The following is an 11,458-nucleotide window of genomic DNA, read 5'->3' on the forward strand; positions in this document are numbered from 1 at the left end:
TGGAAGAGAAACCATATCAATGAAACCGCAGTGGCAGGAAGTGCAGGAGTAGTGGATGGTAAGGGTGTGATCAGGACGGGGTGGGGGTGGGTGGGGGGGAATAAGGATCACAAAGGGGCTTCAAGAAGCTTCTCAAATCTTCACCCAACCTATTCTTTTCATTTTTCCCATGTGCTGTGGAGCCCTAGTGACTAAATATTCACATATCCTACCTTAGATTTTTCAAAGATGCTTACTCTTAAAAATAAAGGGCTATAGAAGAAGAAAAAAACTGTACCTCACTGAGTTATACTTCCAATATCAAACCTTCAATCACAAGGGCAAAATGGTTTAAATGACACTTTTTAATGGCTTTAAAATATACCAGTTTCTGGATATAACCTCAATATTTCTCAACTCTCTTCCAGAGGGAAGAATGACACTTAGACATGTCTAACATTTGACATAAAATTATATAGGCAAAACCACACATGATATTAGCCAGGCTCTCTGACTCCAAAGCACAAATCTTTCTACTGTCTTGCAAGTCTTTCCCTTAACTGCCCCTTTGTGCAAGTCTTCAGGCTATTAGCTGGTTTGAATTAAGGCAGACATGAACTTCAATGGGATAGCTATTTTTACGGGACTCTCTGTAACTCAAATAGGTACCTTGAGGGTTACTTTAAATTGGCCTAGTTGCTCTGATGGTCTGTCAAATGGGTCTCACCTTCTCCTTTCCTCTGGATATAGCTAAATGCTGACATGTAGACGGAGAGGATAGTAGCCTATGGAAACAAGCCAATGTCCCCAGAGTCCTTGGACACTGCCCTGGATTAGTGTGTCCTCTCACCTTCCATGAACAGCTTAGCCTTAGTTGCTGAGATGTCTTGTAATGGTCCCCCAGGGAAAAAGCACTGCCCCACTGGTGGCCTTGGCCCAGCCCTGGCCATAAAAAGGGATTTCATATCATTAGTGACTTCCCTTTCACAGTTCGTTAGCATGAAATGTCCTGGCAGCTGAAATGACAAAGGAGACCCTCTTCTCACCAGCCAGTTCCTGGAGAGGGACAGAAAACACTCTGTGCTAAAAGCTGCCATGGGGCAGCTGTTATTCTCTGCTTCAATTTGTGGCTCTGGCTCAATAGCAAGCTGAGATGCTGGAAAATGACTGTAGCCCTGGTCATCTGGCTAGCAGATGGCAAGTGGATTAAACTTTGCACGGTAGGTCTATCGACCAAACTAGAAGGCTCTGGATACCTAGCTTCATTCACATTGATAGAAGTCTAGGCTACCAAGCAGAGCTACACAGTGAGGCAAACTGAGACATCCTGGATGGCCCGATAACGTGTGTGCTTGTATGTGTAGACACATTTCATGTATATAGAATGTAAATAAGTGTTTTACTCCATGCTTCTTGACTATCATCCAAAGAGAGGTAGGAGATCTATTTGCATTATCCCCTGAACAAGTTACATTTGAGGTCAGGACTTGAAGTGCCTTCTTTTCAAAGAATTGGTCCACCTGTGAGGTCCTAAGAGATAGGAGTTGAAATCAGTAGATTCCAGAGCCCTCTGATATGTACATTTCTTTAAAAAAAAAAAGCAGAGAGAGCTGTTGACTGAGTCTCTCTAGTTCTTGACGTGACATCTATAATTTCTTACTATATTGAGAAACACTCATGCTTTGACTTTAGCTAAAATTCTTTCTTTCTTTGGGCCTGCTGATTTAACTGCCACCAATAGTCAGAAGTCATTGAAAGTATCAATGGAAAGATGGACATGAAAGCTGGCATGTAGACTGTTAACTCTGCTGTTTTCTAACAGTAGTGTGGCAAGTTCCTTCTAAGATATCCCGCAGCGACCTCTGGCCCAAGTAATTGCACTGGTGCAATTCTCTTTCTGAATGTGTGCTAAAGTTGACTTGCTTCTAACAAACATGAGAAAAGATGACAGCATCATGTTTGAATTTTGGTTATTCACAGAGTCTTTCATATCCATGTACATTTCTCTCATTTAGATTCCTCTCTGTCTCCCTTATCATTTTGCTTTTACTCTTTCATTTTTTTCCCCTCTGATGACAGGGAAATCAGATACCATGCTGTATAAACTAGTCCAGTGGAGAAAGATATGGCCTTGCCAATAAATATACAACTAATCATGAAAATAGCATTCCCTCTTCCTCCCATATCTGGACTTCGGTCACTCAATTTTTGACCCATAGAAATTAGGAGACAGTGAGCATTTGTTTTTTGAAGCCACTGAGATCTGGAGCCATTTGTTAGTCAGGCAGCAACAAACAACCAACTCAGAGGCAGTGGAATACTAACCAGTGTATGGATGAGCCAAGTGCTTACAAAACTAAGTGGCCAGAAAACTTGAGTTATAAATAAATCCTGGGTTTGAGGAGGAGTTTTTCTAAGTTTAAACAGTGGAGTCACCATGTGTAAATCACTGTGCATGCAGAGATTCCTCACACACACTTCTACCATTCCACAGGATGGTTTGAAGATGGTCCTGTCAGATTACTATTAAAAATGCTGAGGTCAGAACCCCACCCTAGACATACTAGAATAGCACTTCTTGTGGTGGGAACTGGATCTGAATTTTTAGAAAATCAGCCTGGTAATTTTGCCACTTAGTTCAATTTAGAAGCTTCCGGGAAAACAAATAACCACTTCAGGTTATATTCTTTTTCTTTTCTTTATGGATTCTTTAGGGGTTCCATGTGTAGTACAAGTTGCTCGATCTGAAAACTGAGTCCCAGAATGTGTTGATCATATTTTCGAAAACACTAAATGTTGACAGACCATCAACATCTTGCAGGACAAGAGATGTTAAGTGATATCAAAAGGCTTACTTACACTCTCACATTTATCAACATAGTAATGGGCTCTAGAATAATTCCACAAATGTTTTGTTTTTCTAAATATTTAAACACCCAACAATATGTTGCTCAAACCAAATGTTGCCACACACTGTGGTATGAGGAAGAAAACTTCAGGACCAGTATCAGAAGCACAGGGCTTGGGTAATAACTATTTTCCTGAGGTTTCTGGTTATATTCTATTGTTTGACTAGATTTATGCATGTTTATGTGACTGGACCATGCGCTTATGCAGGATAATGCTTTTTGATTTTTCACTTTATGCTCTGAACACTTCTTTGAATCATTAAAGGGTCTCTGAAATGTTTTCAAGGACTCCCACAATACTATGTTCTGGAGGCTATTGTGACTGTATCCTTGAGGTTAAACACTTAGATTGTCACCAAGTATTCACTATCATAATGAACAATATAAGAATCATAACTGTAAATAAGATTTGCCTCCATTTCATATTAATTTCTTAGAAGGAAATCTAAGAAATAAAATGACTTTACCCAGGGATGTGAACTTCCAAGGGCCTAATGTACACTGAAAATTGCTCTTCAGAAAAATTCAGGGTATCATCCATCCCACAGCAGAGAGAAAATTCCCATCACAAGAGAACCTTGTCAAGTTTGCCAATGTAAGACAAATTTTGAGGTCTTGCTTATTTGATGGTCTCCACAATATTTCCTAGTTTAGAGGTCAAACTATACTTTTCTTGGCTTGATTTTAATCATTCTAGTGAGATCAAATGCTCATAACACAATTAGTACTGAGATTCTTTTCACTGGAAAATGAGAATAAAAACTTTTCTACATTGCGGAGATATTGGGAATCCTTATGAAGCAATTATGAATGCTCCTTTTATGAATTCAATCACATTGTATATTTAGAGACATGACTCTTATGATCTCAACTTAGCTTGCAGATATTTTATATATAGCTAAATTGGCCTCTCATGGGGCTGTGGGAGCAAAGGCAGCTCACCCCTGCCTTCCTTCATCCCACACATGTTATATAACCAGAATTCAGTAGCATTGTGAGCTGTAGTGAAGGGATGCTCAAATGAGAGATGCACCATACCATCTGTATGGGTATCTCTGCATCTCATCCTCAAGAATGTTGGATGTTGGGGATGAGGTGATATGGTCAATCATATTTCAGTTTAGGACTTCAGTCATTCAATAGCCACTTCCTTCATCTTTATCAGCCATACTCTTGGATTGTTGCTCAACTCTAGGGTACAGTAGCAGCCATAAGCTTTCTTACAACAAAGGGCTAAGACTCACTCCTTTCCCCTAGTAATAGGTCTGTCTATGTAGAAACTGCCTGATTTCAACACAAGGAAAGAGGGCAAGCGCCACAAGAGAGCCATCATCGCCAGCATTCTGCATAAGTGGATGGCTTGCATATATTATTCACTTAACGTGATCATCTTCCTTGTTTGAAAAAGAAGAGAAATAGAGGCAAAACTCATGATACAGGTTCAAAAATATGCAGAAAATCTTTCAACAAATTCAATGTAAAACATCCAAGATGTTAAATAGTGTGTGGTTTTTTTTTTTCCCAAGGGAAAAATATGGTGGATTTAAATGTAATCCATATCTGTCAAACTAAACTTCGCTGTCAGAAGCCTGGAATTGATGAAACTATTCTTGTTTTCCTAGAATTCTCTCTGTCTCTCTCTGTCTCTCTGTCTCTGTCTCTCTCTGTGTGTGTGTCTGTCTGTCTGTCTCTCTCTTTGTGTGTGTCTCCCTGTCCCTGTCCCTGTCTCTGTGTCTGTCTCTCTTTTCCCTCCTCCTCTCTCTCTCTGTGTGTGTGTGTGTGTGTGTCTGACATCTGTCTCTCTCTTTTTGTCTCTCTCTGCTTCTCTGTCTCTATGTGAATATGTGTATGTGTGTATGTCTCTGTGTCTTTCTGTGTATGTGTGTCTCTCTGTCTCTGATTCTCTGTCTCTGTCTCTCTCTGTTACTTTCTTTCTTTCTCCCCCTCTCCTTCTCTCCTTCTCCTCCTCCTCCTCCTCCTCCTCCTCCTCTTCTTCTTCTTCTTCTTCTTCTTCTTCTTCTTCTTCTTCTTCTTCTTCTTCTTCTTCTTCTTCTTCTCTCTCTCTCTCTCTCTCTCTCTCTTTCTCTCTTTCTTGTGTGAGTGAGTGTGTGTGTGTGTATATATATATATACCTGGCAGCTACAATGAAATAAAAATTGTAAAAGTAGAATCTGTCCTTTCTTATTTATAATTAAAAATATTTTAAAAGTATTTGGGGACCCCTTGTGCTGGTGTCTATAAACCCACAGCAAGGAATGTTGCTTGAGTAGCTCTAAACAGAGCATTCTTTTTTCTTCTAAATTTATGGAAGAACTTTAAAGGCATTTTGTGTACAAGCTGTAATTATGCAGTCTGTGCTTTAACTCATTGGGAATTTGGGCTGAGCGTGGACTGCATAGTTATACATACAAGGTTCAATTTGCTTTGGTATATTTTCCCCATAGATTACCTCATTTTTATATGGTATCATAGTGTCTCTATAAACTTGCCATTTTATCACCAACATCTGAAATCTCAGGCAATGAGTAGTGGCCACATGTGGGGGTTGGGTGAAAGTGTCAGCTCTTGCATCACTTTCATTGACTATGATCTTTTTGTTGGGGGAGTTCAAGTTTTTACAGCCTGCTCTTTTCCAGAGTTACGCAACAAGACTCACAAAGTCTCTGGACATGAGGCTTTCTACCATACTCACCAGAGAACCTTGAAGAGACTCTCCCCTGGACCATCATGGATGCTTTCTGCAGCTTCCATTAGGACAGGACTGGTTTCCCACTTTACATTGTCTCCTAGCTCATGGATGCTCTGAAATGTCCATGACTACTTTAAATGGAAAGCAATGAATCACAGAAAAGAAAAGAAAATTAGTAGGGGCTGTAGCAATCTGGAATTGACCATTTTGGATCTTTATTGTATATCCCTATACAGTAAGACAAAATCCTCTGAGGTTGAACTTAAGTAAAGGCTTATATGCTTCATCAACATTCTCGCTGCTTTAAGTTCTCGGCCCAGTGCAGAGCACAGTGTCTTGGGCTTTGTTTTATTTTTTAACCACATTATCACAAGAAATATTAATAATATTCAATTACAACTATCATGTATCAGAACTTAGCAGATTAAAAACTAACAGAGCAGTGATTGAAGTGACACTCTGAAATGCCATCTGAGTGAGGTAGCTGTCACCGTGGCACATCATAGGCTGAGACTGGGTCTGTCAGGTCAGTTGACTTGCCCTAGCACTTAGCAAGGAATGGCTTGTTGCAGATCCCAGCGTTCCTGTTCCTTACCACTGTAAGTGCAGTAAATGGCCTAGAGGTTAAGTGTTCATAAGACTGCACTCAGTTTTCCTTCTTTCCTGTCAAATAGTGAGAGAAAGAAGTGATCAACCTGTCAGGAAATATGTTGCACATAAGGTTGGCATTTCTGTGTCTAATCTTCCATTTTCTTTCCCTACAACTAACTCGAATGGGCAGACAAAAGAGACAAGAATCAAAACAACATTTTTTCCCAATATGTCCCAATGGAAGGTTCCATGGAAGCTTGCGAAGTAGATGGTCCAAACTAAACATCAAGAAATTTGATTTTAAAGATTAAACAGCTGATGCAACTAAACAACACTGAGAAGCTAGGACAGGAGCTTCCAGAAGTTATAGATTTGTTCATCCACAAGCCTGAGCAGCCAGGGTTTCTCCAAGCAAGTCTGTTCCACAAGGAAGTGAATACTTGGGAAACCAGGAAGAGAGGCAGGAATGGAGAGTTCTAATACCCCAACGACTGCAGCAAATTTACTTCGCTTGTTTGACTGCTCAGCTGATCAACCCGCAGGAGCCAGCTCGTCTACCTTTGAATTGCAAGGCTTAGGATTCAGTTCACTTCTGGGACAGTTCTTTCACATTCATAAGCATCCCCTTCGCTTGATAAATGGATAGGTAGTTAAACTTCCTACCGAAAAAAAAGTATATTTATACCTGTAGACTGGTGCAGCTCTCAGGCTTAGTCAGAGAAACCTCTTTTGGCAGTGAGCAATGGTTAAAGCATTGTTAAAGTATAAGACTCAAATGGCACATCTCTATCACCCATTCTGTGACCCAGGGAACATCTCAGAAGAAGATGTAGTGGCACTATAAGAGCCCGAGGATAGTGTGTAGTTTTATAAAATATTATCCTCTAGATATGATGTCACCAATGTGATTGAAAACACACTGCAACTGTGACCATCTGCATAGAACCTGAACACATGACAAAGGACTAAAAGTCAGGGGGAACTGGTTGGGAAGAAAAAGGAGTCAACGGGAGTTGGAGGGAGACAAGAGAAGGCAATTGGGGCAAAAGTACAATCAAAACAATATTGTTTACCAGGAAGAAACTGTCGAAATGAAACTAGTTTTTTAAAAGCCTGGTTCTAGCTTGATGTTGACTTAAGTACACATGATATACATGTGCCTTCCAAATCCACTTGCTCCATAAGTATCGGCTGTTAAAGAAATGAGCTGTGATTAAGTCATTTGATGATGATGGTGATAGTCCTGCCACATGCTGCCTTCTTCTGTAGACATTAACAGTTGGAGCACTCTGTAATAGAATCAAACCCAGCCTTGAAGAATGTTCACGCTAAACCTGAGGACTGTCGGCCATACAAGAGATCTCATGCTTGTTCTGGTTCCTGATGTCTGCCTTGGGTCCCTTATTGTGTGCCATTGAGCATCCGTTTCTCAGAGTCTTGATGGAGAAGTGGGGAATTCATTCTCAGAATGGCATCTATGCAATTCAGGTCAAAGACATGAAAGCAAAGCAAGGGTGTTTTAGTGCAGCCCCTTGGGTACCACATACCTCCACAGTTCCTAACACGCTTTTACTGACCCACCAGTTAGTATCTCCCAGCAAACAAGCAGGAATCCGGAAGGCAGGCAGACCGAGGGCCAAGGATTAAGAAGGCAAGCATGTTTTAGCAGATACACTGTTAAAAGTCCCAGGGCACAAGCGTCAAGAAGCTACCCTTCTCCAACAGCAGTCCCTGTGAGGGACATTTCCCTGTCTCTGCTTCCTGTTCTCCTGCTGCGTGAGGACTGCTGCAGAATTGCTCAGACCACTGGAAGTAGTCTTTAGAAACCTATGAAAATCTAAGCCCTGCCTATGTTGTGGAGAAACACTTGCACAGCTCACAGTCAGTCCTAGGTCCTGCTCTGAGACAGTCCTGAAGTAAAGCTATTTCATCTTTATAGCAATCCTGGGATGTGTTTCCTGGGAGTTTTGATTCATGGAACCCAGGTAAAGGCCTAAGTCTCCCAGGTGATCAGTAGTCTCCTGTCTTTAGCTCAACTAATTATGGCCTCTGACAAAAGTTTCATCTTTCACAATTCTATTGTTCAGAAGCAAAAGGTCAAGATATCCACACAGTCCTGTTTCCTTTCTAAGGCCAGGAGAGAAAATCCTTCCTTGCCCATCCTGGCACCTGGTGGCCCTGGGCATTCCTTGCCCATCCTAGTGTCTGGTGGTCCTGGCCATTCCTTGCCCATCCTAGTATCTGGTTGTCCTGGGCATTCCTTGCCCATCCTAGTGTCTGGTGGCCCTGGGCATTCCTTGCCCATCCTAGTATCTGGTTGTCCTGGGCATTCCTTGCCCATCCTAGTGTCTGGTGGCCCTGGGCATTCCTTGCCCATCCTAGTGTCTGGTTGTCCTGGGCATTCCTTGCCCATCCTAGTGTCTGGTTGTCCTGGGCATTCCTTGCCCATCCTAGTGTCTGGTGGCCCTGGGCATTCCTTGCCTATCCTGGTACCTGGTGGCCCTGGGCATTCCTTGGGTTGTAACAGCATTACTCTGATCTCTGCCACCTCCTCCTCCACACACTTTCATTCCTGTGTCTAGACCTCTTCTTATGTCTCTCACAAGAGCAGGGGTCCCCAGATCCAGGACCTGCCTTAGTAATCCAAGATGATATCATCTCAGATCTCAGCTTTACATGACTATACCTGCAGAAGAATTACAGCCTATGCTGCGAAATCCCAACCTAAAGGGGCAGTAGCCCAAAGAACAGTCGCGGGGTCATTACTCAAGTGCCAGCGGAGGTGGGTTTCCTTCCATCATGTTTTGGCGGTGAAGGAAAGCAGACCCTTCAGTGAAGCCTGCCACTTCTGTGTAGAAACTGAAAAGCTGAGGACAATCAAGATTGTCACCGAAGCAGGGAACTTCATTTCCTCTGAAGTCATGATGAGCTCCGGCGAAGCATTCCCTCTCTCAGATATGATGTGAAACAGCTGAAAAATAAACACGAGACAGGGAGAGTTGAGGACAGAGGGCTGTCAGAGCTCCAAGTGCAGTTTGGAATAATTGAAAAGGCGGTAAACAATGCCAGAGGCCAGAGGAACAAAGGGGAAATCCTTAACTTGGTTTGTTCTCATCAAATACCGTAGAAAAAGAATCCGTGCCTAGGCAGCTATTCTGCCAACTTCTGCGCAGCATTCACTTCTCTTCTCTGTTTGGGCTTGGCAGTTGCAAGCTGTCATTAAAAGGCTTTAAATGGTAGATGGAGTCAAGCCGGTTTGCAGGCTAAAGCCAGTGAGAGCCTCCAAGCAGAGTCTGTAAACCTTACTTACCTGAGCCTGGCCAGGTGGACTTTTCCTTTTGTGATTGTTACATCGTCTTAGTGTCTCGTCATAGTCTTAGTGCTTGTGGAAAGCAGACCCCGTTAGCAGACTTCTAATTAGCAACCATAATTAGTCAAGAACATGAGGTGGAGCAGAGGCGGTGCTGATAGAAAACAACAGATTGTTAGAAAAATCAAACAAGTAATAATCATACCACGCCAACATCCAGAGTGGTCCAAGAACCAGCTAGGCAATCAACCACTCAGCGAAGAAACAAGGGATAGGCAAGTGGTAGGGAAGGTTGTGGACATCTACGTCACCAAGGCTTGACTGGGTGAGCAAGCATATATGACAAGCCCCAGTGTCCCACTAGCTACCCTGAGGCTTACCAACAGCACCATTCCTGGAGCCTGTATTACGAGGTCCTTCTGATAATGTCTTCTTTTGGATGGCATCCAAGAAGGGCACGTGCCTTGTGGAATTCTATACTGCAACCAGCCATGCTGCAGAGGAATTCCAGAATCATGATACTATTACTGATGTAGGCTAAAGGTTATCTGCTGCTGTTCCTGCAGAGCCTTGTATACTGAGAGAAGGGCACCTCATTAGGATCGAACGACAAGGGCCTGGTTCCCTTTACTGGACGAGATTTGCGTGTCTCATAGACTCTGGAAGACCTGAAAAGCCACTTCTTTTGGCTTCTGCTCAGGAAAGAAAGTATGAGAATCTGACGTGGCAGCAGGGACAGCTGAAGCCTGGAGTCAGACCTCATCTTTTTACTATTTATGGATGCTCTAGGGGAAATGGCCAGAGAGCTCTTTATAGCTCTCATAATTAATCCCGAAACTCTGGTTGTCACTCTCATGGAGGAACATATGGATTGCAAATGGTTTGATTGTTGTTATTTTAAGAAAAAAAAACTAATATGAGGGAATTTTTAGGAGGAAAAGCTAATACATTTTTATAGAAGTTGTGGTGTGACAGTGGAGTGGTGTGAATGGGGAGAGAGTGTGTAATATTTCCTTTCCTTTCTTCCATTATGTGAAGAATTAACGAAGAATTAATTAAAGAGATGACATTTAAAGCAGAGAGGTGAGATCAATCTCTTTATATATATATATATATATATATATATATATACACATATATATGTATATATATATATATATCAATCTCCCCCCCCCTCTCTCTCTCTCTATATATATATATCTCAAATATACACATCTATGTTGTCAACTCAGTAAGAGATAGACAAGAAATAAAAGGCAACCTGGGCCCCAAGAAGCGCTGAGTGATGGAAGAGTTATCTCTGTGCTCTGGGTCTAGGAGAGCCCACCACTCTTAGGGGCAGACTTAGAAAAAAAACCTAAAAATTATCAATAAGGGCCTGGAGAAAAGGCTTTGTCATCTACAGATGGATGGAGGAAGAGTCTCTGTTACATTTGTAGATTCATGTCCTTTACTTGTCATTTGGTGACTGACTGTATTTCACGCGGCTTTACCAGTAAGGTAAGAAAGAAGTGAGAGCGGTTGGGAGAAATATTCTGCCCCTGGCAACAGCGAGAAAGGAGCAAGTGTTCACTTACTAACAGGGATTTAAGTAGTAAATCAACTGACGGCAACTGTCTGGGTAATTACTCGGTGCCAGGCTGAATTCCAAGTGGTGCTCCTCTGGGTGACTCTCAGGGGAAGCCTATGTCACAGAATGTTTTGATCAGAACAACAGCCCCGCCTGGGTCCAAAGCGTCACCAAGACTTTTTTTCTATTTTCACAAGCTACCAAACAATCAGCTCAAATGCGCCATGGGCCCTTATCCTGAGGCAACCCTGAACTTCATCTTCTTAGAGTCTAACATTATCCATTATGGACATTCTCTAACTGCTTTTAAATCACTGGAGAACTGTTTTAAAGTCTAATGACACTCCGGCACCTATCAAACAAACAAACAAAAAAAAAAAAAACAAGACAGGACTCTGCGCAAGCCAGGG

At 42.1% G+C, this 11,458-nt stretch overlaps 1 long non-coding RNA gene across 1 annotated transcript; it reads right to left on the reverse strand.

Annotated features, from left to right (window-relative positions):
- Positions 1–5,771: 5,771 nt before the first annotated feature.
- Gm10494 (predicted gene 10494) lies at positions 5,772–10,209 on the reverse strand. Its single transcript, NR_033462.1, has 4 exons — positions 9,859–10,209; positions 9,479–9,632; positions 8,935–9,139; positions 5,772–7,643 (listed from the first exon to the last, which is right to left on the reverse strand). It is a non-coding gene; the product is annotated as a predicted gene 10494 (long non-coding RNA).
- Positions 10,210–11,458: the final 1,249 nt, after the last annotated feature.

The sequence above is a fragment of the Mus musculus genome, chromosome 17 (genome assembly GCF_000001635.26).
Source record: "Mus musculus strain C57BL/6J chromosome 17, GRCm38.p6 C57BL/6J".
Classification (NCBI taxonomy): Eukaryota; Metazoa; Chordata; class Mammalia; order Rodentia; family Muridae; genus Mus; species Mus musculus.